The sequence below is a fragment of the Hemicordylus capensis genome, chromosome 3 (genome assembly GCF_027244095.1).
Source record: "Hemicordylus capensis ecotype Gifberg chromosome 3, rHemCap1.1.pri, whole genome shotgun sequence".
NCBI classification, from domain to species: domain Eukaryota; kingdom Metazoa; phylum Chordata; class Lepidosauria; order Squamata; family Cordylidae; genus Hemicordylus; species Hemicordylus capensis.
Window position 1 is genome coordinate 223,391,248 of NC_069659.1, and position 25,790 is coordinate 223,417,037.

Consider the following 25,790-nt stretch of genomic DNA (forward strand, 5'->3'; position numbering starts at 1 on the left):
TGGGATTAATGGGTAGACCTGCTCTCCCAGAAAACCTGCTGGTAGACCTGCTATCCCCACAGAAAACCAACAGAATTGGCAAACAAAATGGTGGTTCGAATTGAATCAAATAGAATCAGGGTTGATTCAGTTGTACCTCTGGAACTGCCATTGAGGTCAATGGCAATTTGATTCAAGATTGCATTGTTCGAATCGACCTAATTCCAATTTAATTGTTTCATCCTCAGATCATGGTGCACATCCCTATCCATGTGCCCACTTTAGAAACAAACAAGAGGAGAACCCTGGAGGAGGAATGGGACAGAAATGCAATAAATAATGATACCTTCTCACAAGAAAATTGGGCATTTAATAGCTACACCTAGAACATTCTATTACTTGGGAAGTGAAGAGCACAAAGCACATCCTTAATGTACACATTTTAAAAACATGTCAAGCAGTAAGCCTGTAATAATATCAGGCCTCAACCAATCTCAAAGACGACAACAACAAATATTTATATACCACTTTTTAACAAAAGTTTACCAAGCAGTTTACATAGAGAAACAACAAACAAACAAATAAACAAATAAACAAAGTAGATCCCCATCCCCAGAGGGCTCACAATCTAAAAAGAAACATAAGAAAGACACCAGCAACAGTCACTGGAGGTACTCTGTTGTGGGTGGATTGGACCAGTAACTCCCCCCCCCCCCCCGCTAAATAAAGATAATCACTGCGCTAAAAAAGTGCCTTTTTGATTGAAGACAAGGAACTGTCTTCATAAGAAGATAATGTCCAAATGAAAGTGTTTTCAATGGCCTGGACCTTCCCTGAGGGATGCTTCCTATGTTGAAAATTAACATTCTGGGAGTGCTCTTAAAAGCCGGTTGCTTTGTCTTGAAGCATAAGAATGGAATTATGACTAGACTGATGTATTTCGGGGGGGGGGGGCTAGAACATGGGTACCTGAAGACTCTCATTCAGCCACAAGAGTTCTACGAAGTCAGGTCCTCACAAAGTTCCCTTTTTTCTTTAATAGAGAAATGAGAGCTGGAACAAGCATCAATGAATAGTGACTGTTCAATTCACAGCACTGCACCAGATTATCATCACTCTACAAGGCAGCAGAGAGCATCTTAGCAACTTCTTCAACCAATTATGCAATGGTTTTTTTAAAAAAACAGAGGACTGAAAGCCACTTCCCTGAGCTGAACCATTATGAGTTCCAAAGAGAGGTTCACTTTGAAAGAAAGAGGAAGCATCATGGGGATTGCTGGATAAAATGAAAGGGAAATTATCTGAACTCAACTGATTTGGAGAGGGGTGCCTTGTCACATCTTTTGAAATGCATTGATGCATAATGTACAGGTGAGGGAAAATAAGGAATTGGATGAATGAGTATTTTAAATATTAAATGTTAAAGAGCTTGGTTTGCAGCTGGTACCCAGGAAAATGCCAACGTGATATTTCTAATGGGAAAGTCTCGGCAGATTAACAGTAATTAAAACTAAGCTAAATCCCTTTTTCCTTTCATCCACATATTTATCCAGTGAATAATGTACATTCAACTCTTACTAAGCCCCTGCACAATGTAGAATCATAGACCTTTGTCTTCCTGTTACTTAATCATCAGTTCCAATACTCTTCTGTATGATTTTTACTTTGAAATGGAGTCAAAATTAATATAGAGAATACATTTGCTGTCAATATGAATGACAATCTTTTGTGACAGTGGTGTGCAGGCCACAGCTGTTCAGGGCATGGGCTAGACCTCAATAGTTCCATTTCCTTCCACCCCAAGTGCGTCAAAATGAAGGGGAGGAAATTCCACAGTCATGCAAAGCCTCTTCCATTCTGGCCTCATCCCTTCAGCCTCGCTCCTCCAGACTGATGGCTCAACACAATTATATGTCTCAATATTTGTGCTTTGAGGCCAGCCACTATAAAAGGGAATGCCTCCCAGCATCCCTGTGTACAGTGATACCTCCCCTTTTAGCCCACCCACCCACTACCAATCTCAAACCAGAAGGCCAGCTGTTGGTAGGAGTCTCCTTGCAGCAGCAGCATTGTTAGGCTTTTTCCCAAGGAAAAAGAGGTTCCTTTTTATATTTCCAGAATGGCTAGGCCTAGAGTTCTGAAATTTGGCACAAATGTAGGATGGTTTAACAGGACTCTGTGTATTGATTTTGAAGCTAGCCAGTCAATCCATTAATTTTTAATGATTTTTTAAAAAAAGTTTTATGGCAGCAGAAAATTACAAAAACTTCTGGAACTGGAGCCCCCCACCCCTTGGACCATAATTCCACCCCCATGTGAAGGAATCTGCCCTCTGCCTTCATTTAAAAAAGTGCAATATGTCTCCCACCTTTGCCCAACCCTTTACATTTCCAGAATGGGGTGTGTGTGTGTGTGTGTGTGTGTGTGTGTGTGTGTGTGTGTGTGTTGCCCTGGCATGTGGGTTTGTAGTGAATAATCAAGAAGAGGTATAGAATCTCTGGGGATTGTGCATTCTTCTCCTCCTCTCCCCCCCACCCCCGCATGAACTCTGGCCCAGACCTGTAGATTTGTGGTGAAATGTATATACACAGGGAGGATGCCTATTTTGCCGGGGATGGTGGAGGTGAGTGCATAAGCTCATTAGATCCACAATTACCTAGCTGCACCCCAGCCCTACAGAATCCTCACTTGGCTCTCAGACATATTGGGGCAGCTTGGGACAAAGACAAATGGGGGCACATATATTTAAAATGTCAGGTTTCACACAAGATCTTCCTGTTCTAACATGATCAGAGTGGTATGAGGTAAAGCCATGGGGGAGTATCTACCACACAATTTCTTTGATGTAAGAACTAGCCCTTAATTTGAGGCCTGTTCCTCCTCCTGTTAACATGTGTTGCCAAAATAGCTTTATTTGGGGGCAGCAGACAGCACCCCACCATATGTTTGGAATTATGGGACCACAGCTTCCATTTAGGATACTTCAGTTCATGGGATCATAAACTCTAACCATGCCCATTGTGTGGCAATACTTGCAACTGGGGCAATGCTACCCCAAAGTCATAATAACAATAAAGACTGGAAGGGAATCATCCCCCAAACCTCTCTTTGTCAAAGAGAAGGAAGCTGGCAAAGTAGACCCACCCCCAGTAAAAAACACTCTCTAGGGAAGTAACAAACTCTCTTTTGCAAAAGAGATAGCATGAGCTAATCATCTCCACAGAAACTCAGATAAACACAATGACTTCCCACCCAACTGTCAACAGCAAATGAGCTGACCATGACTAGAAAGAGGTAAACTCCTTAAAACTTTGGAAATTTATCTTGCACCTGGAGAGACATCTCCTGCTCAGACAAGCTTTTGAGTACAACCATTCAAACCTTCCTGTACATTCTACTTAAGCCATTCCAGCCTTAGGTTCAGTGGGTTTACACCCAAGTTGATCAGTTCATACAATCAAGAATTTCATTGTTTAGGGATGTGCAAATCAATTTCGTTACAAATCGATTTGTACCCAAATCTAGCTGATTCGGGCAGTATGGAGACAGAACAAATTTCCCCTGTGGTCCATTGGCTAGATTCAGGTACAAATCGAATCATGCCAGATTCAATTCAAAGATTCAAGATTCAGATCCCTCCTATTAATTTCCCCAGATTTCCTGCTTTCATTAAAAAAAAAAAAAAAAAAAAAGCTAAGCTCTAGCCCTTGTAGAAGCTGAGTTAGAGTACAATGTCTGGTCACTATTTTTCAAGTGTATATGATAACTTTTCCTCAGTGGATCCCAACGAGGATTCATTACACACCTTCATTTCTTCTATTAATTTTGACGGTCTTTGGGCAGTGCCAACTGTCAACTGCCCTGTGGCAAATACACCCCCCTCCCAACCGCAAGGCCCTGGGGTACTTACTCAGTTTATGTCCTAGGAATTTTTGCAAGTGTTTAGACTCTTTGGTGTCTTTCCTCATAATGAATCCCTATGAGGATTCATTATACACCAGAGTCTAAGCACTTCAAAAATTCCTATGGTGGAAATATACAAAATCAGTAAAATCTTAAAAAATAATTCAAAATCAACCAAGTGCCCCACTGCCTTGAACTTTAGGTGGTAGGTGGCACCAATGGGGTCCTACGCAGCACCCAAATTTGGTGCCCCTGGGACCTTTATAAGTGGTTCAAATCAATCCAAATCCAAATCAAATTGAATCGTATCCAAATTGAATCTGGGGTGATCCGGGGGGACAGATTCAGACACAAAATAAATCAGGGATAATTTGGTTTGGGCACAAATTGAATCAAAAAGTCAATTTGTGAACATCCCTATCACATGACTTATGCATTTCCTCAGAACATATTCTTGAATATATATGTCCCTGGTCCAAACACATAGTTTCAGAACGTGTATTGGAATTGGAGTCAGGATCTGCATGGGAGTCCAACTGGACCTTTATCACACTGGTACTCAAGCTTGCAAGTGGTAGCTCTGTGCCACTTGCCCTTTCTTTTTCCTGCTTTTCTGCTGCCTGCCTCCTGTGAGGAGACCTGCTCATCTGCTCATCTAAAAGTGCCCCAGATGTACCACCAGATCAGGATCAGTAATGCTAACCTCCTGCCCCTCTAAATCTCCTTGCCACTTTTCCCTTTCCTCTCAATTTCTGCATCCAAGCCCTTTCTACAGAAAGCCTTAAGTTGATTTATTTACTATTTGGACTTTAAGCTAAAATCCTCTTCGTGAGATTCTTATTAAGATTGTTTGTTATGATTTTATTGCCTGTCTAGCCATCTTTTACTTTCCTGTACTCTGGTTTCATCTCAAATAAATCTGTGGTACTGCATTTACATTTTCTCGTTATTTCCAAGACCAAAACTCTGATTAAATTAATACTGTAATAGACTGTTCCCCAATGGTCAAGCTGATTCCCCACATTAACCCAAAAGTATAGTTAGAGTGTCTAGACAGTACTCTGGAGTAGATCTATTAACACAAATTATAACCAGCAACCGGGATTCCCATATGTTATTTACTACAACTCCCATCACCCCCAGTTTCAATAGCCGTAGATTGGGGATTATGGGAGTTGTAGTACACAACATCTGGGAATCCCTGTTACAGGCAACTCCAATCATCACTTGATGGCAGAATTGCCAACTTTTGATTATAATTCACATGTCCTGAGTTGGAAGTGGAGTCTGGCACATTGGGAGGCAGACTACAACCTGTTCTGAATGGAGCTGCTTGACAGAATATTTCAGGACATACACAGATAGATCTATCTATCTATCTATCTATCTATCTATCTATCTATCTATCTATTTGATGTCTATACCACCCTTCCAAAAATGGCTTAGGGCAGTATACATTAAAACAAAACAATTAAAATCAATTAACAATTAAAAACAGAGACTATAAAACACCATAAAACAATTAACAATTAAAACATTCAACACCGTTTTAAAACCCTCGAAAACTAGGTTACAGCAGAGTAAAAACATTTACAACCATTTAAAAACCCTGGAAGGCCAGGCCAAACAGATAGGTTTTGAGGGCTCTCCTGAAGACCGATAATGAATTCAGATTACGGAGCGCATTCCACAGCCCAGGAGCAGCTACAGAGAAGGTCCGCCTCTGAGTCTCCACCAGACGTATCGGTGGTAACTGGGGATGGACCTCCTCAGATGACCTTAACGTGTGGTGGGGATCAAGTAGAAGAAGGCACTCTTTAAGGTAACCTGGACCTAAGCCATTCAGGGCTTTAAAGGTAATAATCAGCACTTTGTATTTGAGTTTTACAAGCACTTTTCGACTTTTACAGGCATCTCACTTGCCTAGAGAGCAAGAGCTTGCCCATTTGAATCCACACTGGTATGTTTCCCAGACTATGGGAAACACTTATATCGGGCAACAACGATATAGGAAGATGTTAAAAGGCATCATCTCACACTGCGGGGGAGGTGGCAATGGTAAACCCTCCTGTATTCTACCAAAGAAAACCACGTGGCTCTGTGGTCACCAGGAGTCGACACTGACTCAATGGTACAACTTTACTTTACTATTACTGGTTACTTGACAGAATATATTATTAGGGAACAAGACAGTGAAACACTAACTGATTGACAATCCTTACCCACGCCCTGGCAAAGTCCATGGGAAATCAGTTTTGTGCCTAACTCGTAAAAGCAAGAGAAGGGGCCAAAGTCAAATACTAATCAACCAAAGTGCACAGAACTTAAAAATGGCTGGCCCACTAATGAGGCTGGGTGAGATGGATGCCTCAGATGGAAGACTGGCAGAGGTGGTGGGTTACCTGCCACCTGTCTTGGCCAGACTGCCATTGCCACAAAGCCTCACCAGGTGATGATGGCCTGCCAGGGGCTTGGGTTGGGCCTGTAAAGAACCTGTCAGACTATTCAAGCTTGAGGAATGCCACTCCAACAGAATCAGCTCCTGGATAGTTTTACAGTCAACAACTCCACAAAGAAGAACAAATGTTGATAGAGCTCCCACTGTACATTGTATTTGCTCCACACTGAAAAGGATAGAAAAGGATAGAAAACCTTGAGCGAACCTTTGCAGGCCTCCTGACTCCCAGGAGATATATGCTTCCTGCAACATTTCAATATATTTATTTCACTGTTATATATATATATATATATATATATATATATATATATATATGGGAAATTCAGTGCCCAGAATAAATGAAGTTGACATTGTGTAGTTTGATTATCAAGGTCTATGGTTCCCTCATACCCTTAGGTAAAAAATGTCTGTAGTTATTAGAAACTGCTCCAAGCATGCTCTCAGCTAGATCATTATGGTACTTTCACATGCCTCACCCTGGATTTGAACTTCTGGAGGGCATGCCCATATTTATGCTGGTACAGTAAAAGATGTTGCTATATTTCCTCTCTCTCAAATCTCCATGCTAATGGAACTGCTTTCCCATGGAACTACGAGGCTTCATGAATTTTGACAGCACGAGTGATGTCTCTCCCATGAAAACCCATGAAAGGAAAGAACACCTGCATATAACAGTGCTTCCAGTAAAACATCCAACAACCACAGATAAACTGAGACTGCTGTTGCGTCCTTCTGTGAGATCATTGTTATCCTTACTCAATAAAATGTTTCATGTCATGCCAACATTATTTCTGGATTAACCAAATAGAAGGAGAAATGGAGGGTGGGAGTGAATGTTCGGTGCCTATTGTTATGATGGTATGCATTTATGGAGAGAGATCTTTTACTGCAGAGGCACTGGAGGGAGGAAGCATCGCCACCCAATTGCCAATGGGCTAACCAGATGACAAGGAGGCAAACAGGTTTACCCCCATGGCAAAAGGCAGTGCTGCTTTTCCCCATAGGTGTGAATGGCAGCCTGCTTACTTTGCCTTGGAGAACTCAATAGGAACCACTTAGAACTAAGGGCCAAATTAGATGTAGTGACAGGAAATCCAGTTATGGATCCCAGTTGAGTCTGTGTGTAGGGGGGGGGGCGGGATCCCAGCTAGAAGCAGGAGTTGGGTTGGGGGGAGGGATATTCAGATCAAGACCACAGTGTAGGAGAAGGGGGATGCATTACAACCCATATGGTAGCTGAATGTTTTGCCCTGTGAGGCAAACAGCAACTGGAGGGAGGAAATTTCTATCAGGAAAAGGGAATGAGTGAAAAGCACTCTCTGCCCCCCACACACAACGGCACTGATTTGAATTGGGCATCCCATGGCTACTCTCAGCTGTGAAAAAAGTCTTATCTAGTTTGACCTTGAGTTTGAACCTGTCTAGCCCCATCTTGTGTCCTGTTTTTCATTCAAGGTAGAGACAGAACTTTGGGGACAAAACTGGCTTCCTGACTAAAAAAGTATGAGTGCTTTTCATAAGCAGTGTTTGTGCTGCTGATGGTTCCAACAAAAGTGGCAGCAGTGTTTGTGCAGGTAGGGCAAATTTCAGTGACTTTCCCTTCCCCTGGAAGTGTTTTGTGCCACCCCAAAGCATGACCCTGAGGGTCTTGCAGCCCTCAGGGACATATTTTCATGAGGGATTCTGGGAGAAGGGGACATCAAGCAAATTTACACACACACACACACACACACACACACACACACACACACACTGGTGCTGCATTAGTCTGGAACTCAGCAGCAGCATTGACACTTCTCACATAACGCTCATACTTCATTGGTCAGGATGTTCACCATATATATATATATATATATATATATATATATATATATATATATATACACACACAGAGAGAGAGAGAGAAACAGAGAAACACATGTATCTGTCATGATAATGAGATGTATATCAGTGAAGGATGACTTGGATTTTAAGGACCCTGCAAGATGGAATATGCTTTTGTGTTCACAAAGATTCACACCCACACCCACTCAGGATTCCTGGTAGGCAGAAATGTAACAGGCGCCAATCAATGTCCATTGGTCACTTTCTAGCACCTTTCCTATCAGCTGTCCATGCACATACGCTTTCACCGCACTTCACAGTTGATGAGATATGCTACCCACCCCCAAACACAGGTTATCTCCATGTAGAGGGGAAAGTGATATATGAAGTAGAAATGTGCAAAAAATGCCTCCTCAAGAAATTCCTCTCCTCTTGTAAACATTCTTTTAACTTTCATTAATTCCTATAGTAGTTTCACCTGAGCAGAACCCGCCATTAATTTTTCTTCAGGTGAAACTCAGTGGCAATTCCACCCTTTGATGGACTGAGGCTCTGTGCCTCTAATCTGCAAGAGAAGCAGCAGAATAGGAACATAGGAAGCTGCTTTATTCCAAGTCAGACCATTGGCCCATCTAACTCAGTATTGTCTACACTAGGGCTGCACAACTTTGGCCCTCCAACTGTTGTTGGACTACAGCTTCCATCATCTCCAGCTAAAGTGGCCAATAGTCAGGAATGATGGGAGTGGTAGTCCAACAAAAGCTGGAGGGCCAGAGGTGTGCAGCCCTTGTCTACACTGGCAGTGGCTTTCCAAGGTTACAGGCAGGAGACTTTCCTAGCCCTATCTGGAGATGTCAGGGACTGAACCTGGAACCTTCTGTTTTTCTATTGCATTCTGGACCCATTCCCTAAGGGAAATATCTAACAGCACTCACACATAGAGGCTATTCCCACAGTCACTGGAAAGCAGGCTAAGGGAGCTTATAGCCTGCTTTCCAGGGACTGTGGGAACTCCTGGGCTCGGGGGTCTCTCCAGGATGCACTCTCGTGGGGCATCCTAGAACTTCTAGGGGCCATGCGGGCCCTATCCCCGCACCCCCCACCGGCTCCATGACGGAGCCATCAGTTATGTGGGTGGCCAATCTGGCCACCCAGGGCTGCCTTTTGATCATCTGCGGCTAAGCCTGCTCTCCCCCGCAGACCCGGAAGAAGTTCTTCACACCGATCGTGAAAAGAGCTTCATAGTCTCCCAAATCAAGGTGGACCCTACTTAGCAAAGGGGACAATTCATGCTTGCTACCACAAGACTATGAGGCGGGTCTCACGATCAGTGAGACCAGCTTTGAAAGGGTTTGCAGGGAGAGTGGGCTAAACCCATTCTCCCCACAGACGATCAGCAAGCACGGTCATGACTGCCGGCTCCATCATGCCACACAGCCCCCAGAAATTCCAGCATGCCCTGCACAAGAGTGCAGGGCATGCTGGAGAGACCCCCAAGCCGGGAGGCTGCTTTTTAGCATCCTGGTTGGGGGTCTCCACGTGAGTTTCTGTGGTACAGAGCCGCAGTGCGGCAGCACACGATCCATTAACCCCGGTTAGCAGAACGCTCGCTCCACTAACCAGAGCTAAGGGGAGGGCTTCTCAAGTGGGTTAGCCGCTTGTAAGCCACTGGGCTCGCCTGCAAGCCCGGTGGTTTACACAAGCAGCAAAAATCAGGCTAGGCTCTCCTAGCCCAAATTTTGCTGGTCGTGAGAATAGCCTCGTCTCCTTTCTGAGCAACTAGTGAAACTGATCTCAGCATACAGATGCAGTGATGAGGAGAGCTGTTCCTGTAGTGGTTGAAAGTAAGAATCTTCATTCAAGATGGGGTGGCGAACTATGATGAGAAAATTTACTATGCGGATGTTTGCTAACATCATTTTGGTTTCTCTCAAAATTTCTGCTGTTATTTTGATTGAGCTGGACTTTTCAGATTTAACTAGGCTCACTCCTGGCAAAATTCTAAAATTCATTTCAACTCTAGTGTTTAATGGCTTTGATTTTCACTGTCATTCTGTTTATAACTATGTAAATATATACAGCCATGGAAATTTCAGTATACTTGCCTCTCTCATAGGAGAGACTGGAATGACAACACAAAATGAGCAGTGTTAATCCTGTTCTTAGAAATAATCTACACAAACTGTGTGTAATAGCATAAGTTTAATCTCTTTTGTTTCAAAGAGTTAGAAATGGATGTTTACTTCCTCTTCCCCTCTTCCCACTGCCACCTTTTCAGACTGTGCCAGCATTTGAAAACATTGCTGTGTTACCTTAAGTGCTTCATTCCTTCTCTGTGTGAATAGAGGTTTTGTATATATTGCACTATCCTCCCCTTTTCCTTGCTCACAACCCATTTGCCCATTTTGGATGAATTCATTTCTAATAACGATGACAGAAGAACCTTTTAACAGTCATTGAGAGACTTTACCTTGGGATATATGAATAACACTATACAGAGCTTTTCCAAAGCAGCATCACTGTACTGGAAATTATCAAAAGGGTCTCTCATTTCCAGAGCACATATCTTCAGGGAAGCTCTTTATTTGTTTCAGAAAACAATGCTAAGTAGTGCTCAGGTTCAGCTGGGAGTAAGTAAAAGCAGACATTATTTATACCAGGAGAGCAGCAGAGGAAGGAAGAGGTGAGGTGTGGGGCAGATACCATAAATCAAGGATGGCCAACTGGCAGCTTACAGACCAAATCTAGCCCTGAAACCATTTTCTTTGGCCCCTGGACACCCTACCAAAATTTTAATCACAGTGCTGTAAAACATTTGCCCACAGTTTCATTCTGGAGGAAAATAAAATGCTTTCAAGCTGTAAAGGAGAAATATTCCAAGCTTTAAAATGTTATATTTATTTCTTTTTTGGAATGTATGTCATGCTCTAGCAAAATCTGAGCACATGTGGTCCATAATTTATGTGTATATTTGCACATGTATTTCATACTTTCCTTCCATCCTGGAATTTAAAGGCAGCATATGTGGGGCAGACAGGCAATTTTCCATCTAGGCGCTGACCAGATGAAGATATTCTTAGGTTCAACAAGGAAGGAAGCCCTGACTCCTAGAAGACACCAATTTGACATCTGCTGATGGTGAGTTTGTGAGGCAAAATACCCTTCTGGCCCCCAGAACACAGAACAAAAAAGAATGACTTCTGAGAATGTAGAAGCTGGCTTTTCCTGCCAAGTGCAGTTGCTAAGATGACAATAAGAATGTGTGCAGATCTGTTCTGATAAAGCCATGTGGTTTTTGCACGCCAAAATATTTCTCTTCACTTCATAGAATTTGCCTTCCTGGGTCAGAACAAGATCTATCTAATCCAGCATTTGCTTTCCAATAGCAGCCATTAAGATGCTTCTGGAAGTTCATATGCAGAACATTATGTTGATTGTGTTCCCTTGTTCTTTTTCCCTCACTAACTGGTATTCAGAGACATATTGCCTCCAAACGTGAACAATCTACTTCGGTTTCATGGATAATAAACTCTTGTAGATCTATCCTCCATGAACTTGCCTAGTCCTTGTCTAAAGCCATCTAAGCTAGTGGCAGTCACCACCTCTTGTAGTTATGAACTGCATAACATGATTCTGTGTTAAGTATTTCCTTCTGTCTGTCCAGAACTTACAGCCCATCAGCTTTTCAAAATAACCCTAGTTTGAGAGGTAAAGAATCATTTCAATCAATGCACTCTCTCCATGCTATTCGTCATTTGACATCTAGACTGCCTCAGTCCCATAGAAGAGCCATGCAAAGTCACCTCTCTTCCTTTGAATCCTTCCTCAAAACCCACCTTTTCTGAGGAGTCCACAGTCATTATTTATTTCAACAACTCTGTGCTACTTTTCTACACCAAGTGTGTTTTCTTATCCAATTGATAATAAACCTTAATGCAAGTAGTCAGAGGTGTACCATAGGTAATTTTGGAGCTTGGACCTAAAGGCCTTTGGAGCCCCCCACCCCTTCACTGCAAATTAAGTATCATCATGCTCCACAAGGTGACCACAGCATCCAGGACAGACTAAAGAGGATTTGGGGGGGGCCCAGGAGATGTGGAGGCCCTGGACTTTGGCACTGAAGTCCAGGGGTAAGAGCACTTCTGCAAGTAGTAGCTGCATTTTTTATTCATCCTTGGTTACTCATGTCTCTCCCATGCCTCCTTTCTGTCCTCTTACCTGTTTATGTCATCTCTGCTATGGGTCAACATTCAAACTCTTTGGGACAGAGGCCTGCTTTTTGTATTATGTTACACTGCAAAGCAGTATCTACACAGAGGGTGCCTGATAACAACATAAATCTCTAGCAACCTCCCACCTAGGAAATGAACTCCATGTCAAACCACCCCAAATTGTTGTGTTAATTCAATGTTATGGCCTTGTGTCCATCAGAACTACAAGGCATGGGAGGATGCACTGCTGTGATGACTTTGTGCTTACTAAAACACCAATATTTTGACAGTCTGGTACACTCTGGGAAATGTCATCTCCTGTCCGAGCTCCCCCAACCAAACATCATTTTGGTATCCCCAGTGGCTGCCTGCCAGAATGGCTTTGTTGATGTAATTAACATAAGCAGTGTGGGGGGGAAATTTAATTTACACTTATGTGCTCACCCCAGAATGTCTTCATGCTCTATAAATACTAATTAATAGCAAAAAGTTAAAAAGCTCCCCTCAGGATGATCTTCCCCTGCCAAGATGTAGGATTATGAAAACCAGGAGGAGTTAAAGAAATGTTGGCTCTCATGGTGCTTCGATACAGGTTCTCTTGCCTTTGGAGACTTTACTGCCACAGCTTCTCTTGATGTGTCAGAGAAGCTGTGAGGTTGTTATAATTTCATACAAGCTCACAAAGTCGAGTGTCCTTATAAAAAGAGCAATTATATACACACTTTAAGCAGCAAGCGGCAAAATAATTAAATGAGTAATTACATTCCCACTTTTAAACTGTCACACAATTAAACTTAATTAAACATTCTCTATACTTGGCTAACCTTATACAAACAGCAGAAGGTAAGATGGGTGTGGTGAGAAAAGAAAAGGGTATTTAGTAAAAGAGTTGGACCAAAAACTTATCCTCTAATCACAGTTATAATGAAGAGTGGAAATGGTAGAGAGCCCTGTACTACTGCCCTGCCTCTAGCAAGGTGACAGATAGCTTGGCCTCCCCTCCAAGGAAATAAAAATAACAAAATGAAATAAAGATGAAAATCAGAGCAGGAGGGAGAAGAGATCACCTAGCCCAGCAGCTAAATGCATATTTTACATATTTATAAAATAGCATTTATACAGCCCTGTATATCTTACCAGTATTATCACCCCTCTATTGCAGATCTGGGATGAGGAGGGATGGAGGCTGAGAAAATAGTGGCTTGCCTTAAGTCACCTAGTAAGTTTGTAGCTAAGGTGAAATATTGAACCAGAGATTTTCTGGCTCACTGTTCACATTCTTACCTGCTCATGCTGCCCTGTTTCTATACTGCTACCAACCATGATCTGGAGAGAAATCACACACACACATCTAAGATTATGCATACATCCAAGAGATGACCCATTACAGATGAATGCTTGCCATATGGAACACCTGGTTCATGTGAAGGAGGCCATCAGCTCAGTGTGGCAAGCAATTATATCATGGGATATGGCCTAGGCATGTTTACTCTGCCCACTCAGTTCAATGGAATATATAGCCAAGAAAATGTGCACAGGACTGCAGCCTGAAATAGGGCAGCTTGTTTGCTGTATATGCTCATCATGGTTAGCTCAAAGATGACTTTGGATGTTCCTCTTAGGTAACAGAAAATGAAAGAATGCTACTATTATTACTGTGTTTCCTCAAAAATAAGACAGTGTCTTATATTAATTTTAGCCCCCCAAAATGCACTAGGGCAATTAGTGGTACATCAGAAATTACTGCTAGGTCTTACTTTCAGGGTAGGTCTTACTTCCGGGGAAACAGGGTAGTGGTTTCTATGAACCCATGTGGACAACCAAACTAACCAGTGCAGACAGCAAGTCTGTATGAGCATTTGGCCAAGTACCATTGTGGACCCCCACCCCATGATGGCACAGCAGGGCAGCCCCCCATCTTTGCTTACCAATAATGAAGGGCAGAGAAGAGCGCATTGCATTACAGGTTAACAAAGATGCCTGGTGCCAGCAGTGCAACTGCCAGAGTGTGCCCCATTAAGGCAAGCCACTGCAAGGGTTTGGGGGAAGCTTACCTTGGTGGTGGTGGTGGTAGTAGTGGCAATAGCTTAGAGTGTTTCTTGGCAGCAGCCTCTTTTAGATACTACTACAAAGAGCCTTGATGGTGGGGGGGGGGGGTTTGAATCATGGGCAGTGTTCCCTGTAACCGGGATGCCCAGGTGTTATTTACTACAACACCCCACCTGCAATGGCTTTTGGCTGGGGATTATGGGAGTTGCAGTCAACAACACATGGGAATCCCTGCTACAGGAAACACTGGTCATGGCTTTGGGTCCTTGGCCAGTGCCCCAGATGGCCAATCCCTGATGCCGGCAGCGGCAACTGATCCAGGGTGGACACTTTCTTTTACCTCAGAATTGCTTGGTCATTCATATCATTGCCAATTATTAAGGAGGATTTTTGCCACAGACACAGAATTGTGAGAAAATGTGTAACAAAGTGGTTGTCTTTATGGGTTCTGCATAAATGAACCGAGGGATCCTTGCCACATGGTTACTAGAACCCCCTCTCCCTCTTCTACAGAGGCACTGACAAGAATAGCACAGCCCCCTCCTCCTCCTAGGGTCCCCGCCCCGCCCCCCAGCTCTTAAAAACACACACATGAACAAAACAGCACATTATGTTCAAAATGGAAGAGTCTCTTGTTTCACTCTTGGCAGCTACAAAACTAGAAAGGAGCTTAAGTAGCCTCTAGCATTGGTTATGAAGCCAAGCTGACAATCTCCGTTAGCTCCTTATTTCACACTGTTAATGGACTGGATGCCAACAGTATTCAGTAGCAAATCACATAAGCGATTTGTGATTGAAATTAGTAATCAAGGACATAGAGAGAAAGAACACTGAAATGATGGATTGCATCGTCCCATACCTCCGGAGTGATGAAGTTGAAATCTAGACACAAATTAAATGCGATCGCAGTGCAGCTGAGCTCTTTAATAATTATTAAGTGTGTGAGTCCTATATGGGGAAAATACTGTATATTTTCAAAGGTCCCTTTAGGAGTTGAACCTAATCTATAAGCTTCCAGAACCTGCTCAGCCTCATCCCTGAATATACTTTGCAAAGAGGTCTGAGCCAAAACTACTCATGTTTTTCATGAAGCTTTTTGGCAGTAACCTTTTTGACATTTTTGACCCTCCCTGCAGAAAGTTATTTACATGAGGATTAATCATCTGCTGTTCAACTCAATTGAGTTCTCAAAGCAGAGAACAGAATTTAAAGAACTGGCTGATGTAGAATCCAAGGGAAAGAGTTGTGGTATGCAAGGACAAGACAGTGGGCTGGAATCAGGAATATTAGTAGTTTAATGAAATAGATATTATGTACAGAGAGGCAAGTGCAGGCTGTTTTTTCAGTGCTCTTGCTGCTGGCTGTTTGTTAGCCCCGCCTCTACTTCAGCACTAGAATACAAGTAACTAAAGCCCCATTCAAAAGCTGGCCTGGATCATGGAATGGATTAACCAAAAACACCGCAGCTGACATGTTGTGCAGCGAGCCACCCATCCAAAAGGGATGTGCACCAGCTGCTTCCGCACCAGCCAAGAGCCCATCCACTCAACCTCTGAAGCTGGAAGCTGCTCTGTGCCTCCAAAGCTGTGCATCATTGTTGCTGAACCACTCCTACCATTGACAATAATGGCAGTAGTAGTATAGCAGTGCTGACACACAGCTTTGGAGGTACAAAGCAGCCTCTGTCTTCAGAAGCTGCATGGACAGCTGGTGCAGAAGCAGCAAGCGCACATCCCTTTTGGATAGGTGCATACTTAAGAACATAAGAACAGCCCTGCTGGATCAGACCCAAGGCCCATCTAGTCCAGCATCCTGTTTCACACAGTGGCTCACCAGATGATGATGATGATGATGATTTATTCTATTTCTATTCTGCCCTTCCAAAAATGGCTCTGGGTGGTTTACACAGAGAAATAATAAATGAATGAATAAATGAACGAATGAATGAATGAATGAATAAAGATGGAGCCCTGTCCCCAAAGGGCTCACAATCTAAAAGAAACATAAGATAGACACCAGCAACAGTCACTGGAGGTACTGTGCTGTGGGTGGATAGGGCCAGATGCCACTGGAAGCCTACAGGCAGGAGTTGAGGGCATGCCCTCTCTCCTGCTGTTACTCCCCTGCAACTGGTACTCAGAGGCATCCTGCCTTTGAGGCTCGGGGTGGCCTATAGCCCTCTGACTAGTAACTGTTGATAGACCTCTCCTCCATGAAGTTACCCAAACCCCTCTTAAAGCCATCTAGGTTGTTGGCTGTCATCACATCTTGTGGCAGAGAATTCCACAAGTTGATTATGCATTGTGTGAAAAAGTGCCTCTGTTTGTTGGTCCTAAATTTCCTGGCAATCAATTTTATCGGATGACCTGAATGGGAAAATAGGAACATGTTGGCAGGCAAAAAGGTGGTTCACTGCGCAGTTATGTCAGCCATTATATATATAAACATCTACTGAAAAATGCAAACTAAATCAGCAGCATTATCTTAAAGCAGAATGAATAACTTCAAATCAAACCCAATCACAACTGAGTTTCTAATTTAATTTATTTATTTATTTATTTATTTATTTATTTGACATATTTTTATACTGCCCAAAACCTACATCCCTGTGCAGTTTACAACAGAACAAAATAAACGTTATAATGTTATAAGCCTGCTTTAGGAGCAATGGACTTCATATGCCATCTAATTGTGCCAAACTATCAAATCTCGTGAATCCCAAGGAGTAATGAATTCCATAAATGGGAAGTGGCAACAAAAAGTGTTGTATTAATTGTTGGAGACAATCCAACCCTATGGTGTAATTAAAGGTAAACTGTGCCATCGAGTCGGTGTCAACTACTGGTGACAACAGAGCCATGTGGTTTTCTTTAGTAGAATACAGGAGGGGTTTACCATTGACTCATCCCATGCAGTAGGATATGATGCCTTTCAGCATCTTCCTATATCACTGCTGCCCGATATAGGTGTTTCCCATAGTCTGGGAAACATACCTCAGATATCCTGGGTTCAAATCTGACAGAGCATAAAAGGTAAGAACCAGCCCCTTCTATGAGTCTGGAGACAAACTGTTAAGCATTGGAGCTCTGTCATCTCACCTTCAGGGCATTGGGAAAACTATAATCCATTTCCAACCTAAAGATGGGCAAAGCAGTACAAGCAATGCATAATACATACACCCTAAAACTAGATGTGTACAAGAAAACCCAACTTTTGTGACCAGAACAAATTATGAAGATGAAGAAAACATGCAAATATAAAGCGTTAGTTAGGGTTGTGTGTTTCATTCTGGATACAAAACATTTTGTGCCCAAAACAGGCCATTTTGGCTGCTTTGTAGCCAAAACAAAACAGCCAATGCTCAAAACTGAAAATTTTGTCGCCGAAACAAAATGTTCCTGTTTCAGATACAAAACGTTTTGTTTTTTCAGCTGTTTTGGAAGTCCATTTTGCAATCGCAAAAAGTCTTTCTTCTTCAGTCTCCATTTTGAGTTTTTACATCTGTTTGAATTTCCAGTCCTTCCAGCCTGCAGATTGGCCAATGAAAGCATGGGCTGATCTGCTGGCAATTGTCCCCTTATTCCTTTTAAGGAAATTTAAGGGTAAAATCTACCCTCATTGGCCAGTGGGGCAGTGTGCATTCCATTGTTGTTGTTTCACACTGTTGTGTGTACATCAATTGCATTTCTGGGTGGGATGTGGATGTGCATGACCTTTGGAAATCTTCCTGGTTCTTTGCAAAGCTCTGGTGTTGTTGTTGATGTGTGATGTTGATGTTATTTGGGGTGGATTATTTGGGGTGATGTTATTTGGGGTGGGCAGAAGAGTGGGTCAGGTGGTAGTGCCCCAATGGGTGCCTGCTGCCACCCAGATTCCAAAGGAACTGGGGAAAGGGCTGATTTTTAAAGAATTTCTGAAGTTGAAATGTCTTTGGGGCAGATTTGGGGCAGAAAGGGGGACTGAGGGGCAAAACAGTGGGTTGGGTGGCAGTGCCCCAAGGGGTGCCTGCCACAACCCAGATTCCAAAGGAATAGGGCAAAGGGCTGATTTCTTAGGAATTGTTGAAGTTTACGCGTCTTTAAGGTTTCCCCCCCTAGGGAATAATGGAGGTTTCAGCAGACCCATAACTCCACCTGGGGGACACTGGGGTGGCTGGGAGGGAGTGGTGGTGTAGTGCACATAGGGTGCCAACCACCCCCATGGGTTACATGAGTGTAGATTCTCTGATAGCATATGAGATTTTCAATGACAAACCATGAATCCACTCTCATAAGCACTGGGCACTACCATCCACCCTACTCTGCTCTGGGCCACCACCACCCCCAACGTGAGGTTATACTTTTGCTGAAACCTCCATTATTCCCTATGGGAAAAATCTTAGACTTCAAAAATATACCAAAAATCAGCCCTTTGCCCAATTCCTCTGAAATTTGGGTGGTAGCTTCCACTCATTGGGCACTACCACCCCCACCCACTAGTTTTGCCCTGGGGCCATTTTTTAAAATCCAAAATGTTTCAGATTCAGATTTTGGGGTGTTTAGGATTGGCTGATTTCGAACAAAGAACAAAAAGGGGGTGTTTTGGATTCGGGTCAAAAACAAAACAGGAAGGGGAAAAAACAGAAAACAAAATGCACATCCCTAGTGTTAGTATAATCCAGAAATTGCAGAATTGCAGAAATGTGCATTGCAAAAAATGTGCATTTCCTTTTTCTTCTTCAGAGTGTCTGAGAAGCATCTAGGCATGTTGCTAGGAGAATACATAGATGGGCCCTATATGCTCTGTGCTAACAGCATAGTAAAGTGCTGTTAGCACAGTAACAGTACTATTCGGTAATAGTAAAATTAACAGTAACAGGAAAATCCATCAGGAAGTTCCAGAATCAATGGGAGTGGCATAAGAGCATTGATGTGCACTTATTAAATCTCTTTTCAGTCCAATGAGACTTGGGTGGGAGAACTTCCCATCACTTCCGAGCCTGAGTTTGTGTTACTTTGTAAGAAACTTGCTAGCATAGTGCAGAGCTGGATTTGTTGTTCAGGTCAGGCTAATTAACCAATTTGTCACAACAACCAAGCAAAACCAGATTTTATGTATATATCATGCATATTCTCTTCCCTAAGCTCTTTTTCCCCCTTGTCTGTCTTTTATTATCATTTCATTTATGTGCTAATTAGCTCCTGAACAGCACAGTTGGGGAAGCAGCTCTTTAATTAAAAACATATCTGTGGACTGAAGAATCTGCATTCCAGACTTTTACGCTTTATGTTCTTGCTCTCTTTGAAAAGTATGCAAGTCTTCTAGTCTAACTTTGGGGCAGTGTGGAAATCATTGCATACTTGTGGGAGCTTTCACATATCATTTGCACCATTTGCTGCTTTGCCTTGGTTTGGAGGTCATATTTTTAATATAGTAAATATGTACAGTGGTGGACATCCTGAATAATGAAGTGTGCTTGCTTCCAGGGACTGCAAGAGTGTAACAGTGATATGGAAATGTTTAATCCAGACTTACAAATAGGTGTATAAAAGTGTGTATAAAAGTGTGTATAAAAGTTTGGTTCAGGCTTCTAAACAGAATGTAAGGCAGTAGGCCAGAATGAATTGCTCGAAATCAAGAATGTGAGCCCCCACCGACAGCTGAGAGGTAAAAAATTCCAAAACCTGTCAGAGATAACATAGGCATGCAACTGAGGCCATTAAACAAATTCCTCACTCAGCAAAAAGAAACATAGCTGACACCAGAAGATACCTATAGGGAGTAGGGTCAACAGAAAAGTCAAGTAGTAATTCATCTTCCAGTGCTCTAAGCGGGACCACTGGAATGCATATATTTAATTACAAATGACATATATTGATGTATTTACTGATTTGCTTGCTTATTTCTACTCTATATAAACTTGGAACTGCATAGCCTCGGCATGCAGTACCTGTCAGACTTTTCTGACTTGTACTCTGCCTTTCATGATCATGAAATAAAAGCTTATTTGAGCACAAACCTTAGCTGTTTGACTCAATTCTGTCAGGCAGCAAGTTCAATTGCGGGAAGCTTGCCTAATCCTCTTTGGTTCAGTAAGACACCCCATTCCCTGTTCTTGGACAGTGTGGATGAAAGCAAGGAACTGAATCAAACAGGAGGGCAAGTTTCCAGAGGATTTTTCCACAACAACAGGGCCCCATAAGCAACTCCCCCTTTCCCCCTGTGAGTGTGCCGTTACCCAAGAATCATCAGACATCTTGCATTCCAGGAGAGCTCCACAAGATAAGAAACACATCGCTGAGGGTCAGCAATGTGTTTCTGGTCTTACAGAGCCCCTCCAGAGCACATGGGGCTCTGCTTGGAACTCTAGTTGCTCTCATGCCACATCAGTATGTGTGCAGGTTGAAAGGAGGAGTTGCATGAAAGCTCCCATCATGCCCCCACTCTCCCTCAAAGTGCAGACACCTTCATTAGACAGGATGTCAGCCAGTATAGCTAGTGTTCACTTTATTATACACATCTTGGTTACCCCACTCCCATGCTCTGTTTTTGTGTTATTGTCCTGATTAAATGTGTGTGCGTATTCAGTCTGCCACATCAGCTCCTTGGCTCAAAAATGGTCAGAAGCCCTCAGAATATGTGGAATGCCACAAGAGAAAACAAGCCTGTTCCTCCTTCTGTGTGACAACCATTCAGATATTTGGCTCTTGTGTCTCCTCTTAATTTTCTCTTCTCCAGGCTAAACATACTCTGCTCCTTTAATTATCCCATTTAGGACTTGGTTTCCAAAATCCTCGCCATCTCTGTTACCCTCCTCCAAACCCACTCCAATTTATCAATGTCCTTAGAACGTCTTCTTGATCTTGCTTGCATGAAAGGAGAACACTATCTGAAGTAAAAGGTATTTGCAGGAGCACTGTTTACCACGCTCCCTGACATTTGAGATCATATTTGATATTATTCCTGATATTATTCCTTTCTCTGTCTCCATCCAGCTTTCTGGTTCTACACACAGCTGTGGTCAGTAAGCAGAGGGCCACTGTGAGAATGGATTCACAATGGAGGGCTAGTGTCACCCACACCTCCCCCACACCTGCATGTTGCAGGAGAAGATCAGTAGCTATCTTCCTCCAGCTTCCTGAGGCCCTCCTTTAAAGGGGCAAAAGGACAGTAAGTTCAAATAAGTTAAAAAAAATTTTTTAAAAAAAATTAAGACCAATGAGAGATTTCACAGACCTAGACAGTCACAATGCATGCAAATGCTGCTGAAGAAAACTGGAGAAGACTCAAGCAGCAAAGTGAAATGAGAAACAGAGGCCCCATTCGCACGTAATGGGAAATCAGAGTTGAAGGGGCCAGAGGATATCAAACCTGTCCAAATGCATGCAACTCTGGTCCCATACAGAAAGTGATCCAAGGTTTTGATTGCCAAACTCCAATTGGAAACCTCAGGTTGTAGTGAGTTTCCAGCCACCTCGTACCCAAGGTTTCCAGCCACCTGCAGTATGTCCAAATGCAGAACTGCAGGCTGAGCTGACTGAAACCAGAGTTGAGGGAGGAAGCTCCTCCATCTCTCTTCCCCTGGTTGGCTGTACAGGTTGTCCTTCATGCAAGAAGGAAGTCTGCACAGCCAGTTGCCCCTCCTCTCTGCAGTCTCCCTGTCTACAGAGAGCCTCCTGTCTGTTTCATCCAAATGTAGACAGGAGAGCAGGGGTGGGGAGCAGACCCGCAGGTCCATTGGACCTGTGGTCCTGCATTACGTGTGCATACAGCCAGAGGTTTGCTCCTACATACCTCCTCCTCCATAGGCTTCAGCTGGTAAAGTACCTCCCCACCCCCCACCACTTGAAGGGCTGTGAAAGATTTAAGTGGGGGTAGCCCATTTTCAGCTTCTAGAAGCCTGGCCTGTTCCCATCAAAAGCTTTACAGCTGGTTATAGAATGCCATAGGGAGTCAGAGGAGCTGCCTGGCAAGCAATTTAATTGAGCGATAAACCAGATGTTACTTTTAGCATGAGGCTGGGGCTATTGTGGTTGATTTTTATGTTGGGGGGGAAAGCAAGATCAGGAGCCCTTCAGATCATATTATAGCACAGTGGAGGGGAGTTTAATCATCTGCCCCAATGATCCTACCCCCAACCAGAACAAAAATTTCCCATTTGCATTCATAAGAGCTTTTATCCATGATGGCAAAGAGAATCTGCAGGAGACCCAATCCACCCAGGAACTGTGGCAGTTCCAATTAACTGTGGGTTTAAACTCCCCATCTCTGCTGTCCTAGTCCCCAGGGGTCAATTTGTCTGCTACTCCCTGAATACAAAACAAGCATGCTGGCCCTAATCATATGCTTAAACTTAAGCAATGTTTAGTTTGACCTAATTCTTACAGAATCCACTTGCTCCCCTGCAAAGATCTTGGATGCTTCTTGGTAGGCTGTAGCACACTTAAAGAGAGAGCCATGGGCATAGACAGTTTTATTATAAAAGGAGACATCCCCTACCTGAAACGATTCTGTAGTAACCCAAGCAGGCTTTTTCATGGTATAAGGAGGAACTGCAGAGTCACACTGATTACAGAACACAATGTCCTTTTTAAGCTTCACCAAGCCTATTCTGTACCCACTCAGTTTGGGGTGCTGTTGGAAATTTGAAAGTGATTTGGGGGCACACTGATCAGTGTCCCCCCCATTCTATTTGCACCAAATAAAACCCCTCTGTCCATGATATGTTTTAGATTTTCACTTGACCTATTCTATGCCCTGTGTTCTAGGGATCTCTTAAAGACTAAAGACCCCTGTTCAACACTTGTACAATGAATGCAATACAATAGCTTCCTGCTCCTGGTGGACTCCAGCTATCAGTACAGCCCCACATTTCATCTACTTCTTGAGGCCCATTCACACATTATTTTATTTATTTATTATTTGATTTGATTTATATACCACCCCTCCAAAAATGGCTCAGGGCGGTTTATAACAAATAAAAACAATTAAAATCAACTAACAGTTAAAATCAAAACTAAATCACTTAAAATCATTTAAAACCAGCATTAAAAATTTAAACTATAAATCTAATTAAAATCCTGGGTGAGAAAATGCATCTTCAGTGCCTTTTTAAAATTTGCCAGAGATGGGGAGGCTCTTACTTCAACAGGCAGTGCATTCCAAAGTCCAGGGGCAGCAATGGAGAAGGCCCATTTCTGAGTAGCTGCCAAACGAGTTGGCGGCAACTGCCAGCGAACCTCTCTAGACGAATCTCAACAGGCGGTGGGGCTCATGGTGAAGAAGACATTCTCTTAAATACCCAGGGCCTAAGCTGTTTAGAGCTTTATAGGTGGTAAACAGCACCTTGTATTTTGCCCGGAAACGTATCAGCAGTTAGAAACAGGCCTGTAGTTGAAATGGGACTAGATAATCAGTTTCCTCCAAGACCGTTTTGAGATGGGAGGCCACCTCCTTCTTAAGTACCTTGCCCAGCCACGGAACGTTGGAAACAGTCCTGTAGTTGTTTAACTGTGAGGGATCCAAAGCAGGCTTCTTCAGAAGCAGTCTAATGATTGCCTCCTTCAGACAAGGGGGCATCCTGCCTTCCCTCAGAGAGAGGGATTGTGTTCAATACTCATGCAATGAGTGTAGCGTACAAAGGCACAGTCATTCACATGTTATGCTGAATGCAGGTACACTTCATATCTATAACATGCATTTGAAGGGCCTGTATCCGGGTCACTTTTAAAATGAACACAACATGTGTTGAGGTGCACACATATCTGGCCACACATACAGTGTAACATCTGAATCGGGCTTTAGAAACTCCTGTCCGATTTCTTATGAACTGTCTCCTTTCTAAAAGAGTCAGGATGTTTTGCTTCTCTCAAATTAGCTGGTTTCTCTTGGATTGCTGAACAACGGTAGAAGAAGGAGTAGACACTGTTGGGAGAGATTGCTAAGTATGATTTATGAACAAAATTTAATAACCAAAAGTGAAGGCACAACCTTCAATTTGCACAGTATGGAGATCATCCTATTGATTTGGGGGGGAAGCTCACTAATATTGACAGTAATTTAAGAGGCTCAAATCCAAATCATCCTGAATCTCTGTGCAGGAGGAATTAGGAATTAATTTGGAGGAAAACATAACCTAATTGTACCCCCAAGAAATTATAGATTATTCTATTATGCAAGCAAGCTGAGGAATAGGCAGCGGGGGGGGGGGGGGAGACAAACAGCTCAGTCTAAAGAACGGGTGATAAAACTGGAAGCATGGATGATCCAAGTGATACAAGCTGTGGGAGTTTGTGGCTTGCCTGGAATGCAGCAGAAGCCCCTGCAGCTCTGCCTGCTTCTACAGCACTGCACTTGTGTCTGTCCCTTGGCTCAGTGGCAAAACCATCCCAAGACCAAAAGCACTGAATATATACTATAGTAGTATGTACTAAGGTGTCACACCTAGAAGTACTCTGGATTACGTACGCACGCACACACACACACACACACACACACACACACACACGGCCACTACTGCTTTAACGGAACAGCAGTTCATTCCATTTAGATTGGCTACATTCACATGTAACGTGAAACCAGAGGTTGCCAAACCCATGGTTAATTTTTTGTAACTGTGAATCGCATCACAGATGTCCAACGGCAACCTAGCAACCTCCAGTTTGAAGGTAGAGGAGACCCTCTCTTTTCCTGGTCTGCCAAGTCCACATCCAAGCAAGTTCCAGGGTGGCAGCCATTGGCTATAATATTCAAGGGGGCGTGCCCAGTGTGATTGTGCCTTTTGGAAAAGAATGGACCCCTCTCCACTGACAGGGAAAAGGCATTTAAATCCCTTTAAATGGCATGTAAGCCCATCTCCTGACAGTAATTGCACCGCTGCCCCCTTAAGAGCCCTGCACCAAAACAGTCTTTGCTGGCAACAGGGGGATGCAGAGGGACACTATTTTCCTTTTACTCTGGGAAGGGATCATGAGGACTTCTCAGGAGGGAATGTCTATATGGGGGAGGGCAAAGGATCCTGGGGTCTGGCCCACTTTGGCCAAGGATGCTCTTGCGATGGCAGACCCTGGCAAAGCAATCCAGGGACACCAAACCACACTCCTGCCCTCGTGTCAGCTTGCTGTCCAGGGATTAGTCCTCTCATGAGAGGGCCAGACCCCTAGGGAGGACCAGAGGCTCCAAGGCCTTCGGTCCTCTGTCAGACTGCTCTCTCATGAGTTAGGCCATCCAAATCAAGTGGGCCCCGCTTGTGTGGGGGGCCCATTCTTCCTGGTTAATAAATATAACTTTAACACTATGACCCACACCTCCCTGGGCAACCCTTTCATGACCCCAAAGGAGCAGTTGCCTCTCCATGTGCTCACGGTACCAGGTGAGCAGACTAGGGA